Source organism: Protobothrops mucrosquamatus, unplaced genomic scaffold (assembly GCF_001527695.2).
Source record: "Protobothrops mucrosquamatus isolate PMUCROS unplaced genomic scaffold, P.Mucros_1.0 scaffold431, whole genome shotgun sequence".
Classification (NCBI taxonomy): Eukaryota; Metazoa; Chordata; class Lepidosauria; order Squamata; family Viperidae; genus Protobothrops; species Protobothrops mucrosquamatus.
This window is the reverse complement of record NW_015386756.1, coordinates 223702-225589: the sequence shown is the minus strand read 5'-3', so window position 1 is coordinate 225589 and position 1888 is coordinate 223702.

Sequence of the window (1888 nt, the reverse complement as noted above, 5' to 3'; positions counted from 1 at the left end):
CCTCTCCTTCTGCCTCTTGTGGCCACCCCCTCAACACCCAGTTCAAAACCCTTCCCAACAGTTTGTCCTTCTTGGTGTGCTCTGCGACATCTCTCGAGGTGACCGGGCTGGAGGAGTCGACGTCCACCAGGAGCACGGTGGCAAACGGTGCTGGGTCGGTGATGTGGCCGGGTGTTGGGCATCGGCTGAGAGCGTCTGCATGGCTGATGCTGGTCCCGGGTTTGTGGATCAACTCGTAGTCGTACCCCGCGAGGAATATCGACCAACGGATCAATCTGGGTGACAGGAATTGGGGAGTCTGTTTGTCCCCCGCCAGCAGACCCAGTAGAGGCTTGTGGTCTGTGATGATCCGGAAATGCCTTCCATATAAGTACTCGTGGAACCGTTTTGTGCTAGCCACGATGGCGGGGGCCTCTTTGTCCAGCTGGCTATAGTTTCGCTCGGCTGGGGACATGGTCTTGGAATAGTAGGCTATCGGTGCCTCTCTGCCGTTGGGAAGAACGTGGCTGAGGATGGCTCCGATGCCAAAAGGCGATGCGTCGCACGTGAGTTGGAGCGGGAGGGTGTCCGAGTGCTGGATTAGGACGCTGGATGACGTGAGCAGGTCCTTAACAGCTGCGAAAGCTCGTGCTTCCCTCTGGCCCCAGGTCCACGTGGTCGCCTTTCCCAAAAGTCGGTGGAGTGGCTCCGCTACTGTTGCCTTCCAGTGAGCCGTCGAACACGTCCGGGAACTCCTCCAACAGCTGCTCGAACTCCTCCTTGTGGATTCTGTGTAGGCCGGTGAATCCCAGGCCCAGGGGTTTGAGCCACTCGACGCCGAGCAAGGTGGGTTGATGGCCCTCCACAACGGTTAGCGGCAGGTGAGCTTTGTGTCCCCGGAATGAGACGTCCACCCGTGCTCGACCTAGCACGCAAAGATTGTGGCCGTTGAAGTCTACGAGCCATCCCGTTGGTTTCTCCAGGGCGGTGTGGGACAGCTCCGGCAGCAGTCTTTTGAGCTTGTCCCACGACATGATGGAACAGATGGATCCCGTATCCACCTCCATCTTACATGGTTGCCTCCCGATCATGACCGTTGCGAAAAACTTTTCCGTGCCAGTCGAGTTGGTGTGGCTGACAACCATGTGATGCACTTTACGCTCATCCTGGTCGTCGTCGTAGCCCCTTCTCTGGTCGCGCCTCCCTTTGGGTCGGGCTGACCCCTTCCATTTGTTCTCATGTGGTTTATGGGGCGGTGAGCGGCCTGGCGGTGAGCGGCGCGGTGGGGATCATCGTGGTGGAGACGTGTGCCTCCGTGGGGGTGAACGCTGTTTCCTGGAACTCGGGCGCGAGGCTCGGCATGCTTTTGCGATGTGTCCTCGCCTCAGGCAGTGGCTGCATGTGGTGTCTAGGAACCGACAGTTTGCTCGTGTGTGGTTCCCCAAACACCCTGGACACTCGATGTCGTCCCGCTCGTCTCGCCATGCTCGCTGCTTCCGGCTGGTAAAGGTGCGATGGACAGTCTCTTCCTCGCCGGCCTCGTCTGATTCGGTGGCCTCCGGATCGGGGGTTGGCTCGCGATGGGTGCGATGGATGTCACCCCGTCTCATCTCGGTGGCCGTGGATTCGGACTCTTCTGCGGCGAGGGCCTCATCTAGGGTTTCGCTGAGGGTGAGACTTCGACGCACGATGAGTCGCTTCTTCACGTGGTCGTCCCTCATCCCCATGACGAGTCGATCCTGCAGCATATTTTCCAGGGCGACGAACTCGCAACGGGCTGCGATCGATCGGAGCTCTCCGAGGTACTTTCTGATGGGTTCGCCCGCCCGTTGTCGTCGGTTGTAGAAGCGGTTCCTTGCGACTAGGAACCCTTCGGAGATCCCGTACTGACCAGCCAGCAGACGTTGGA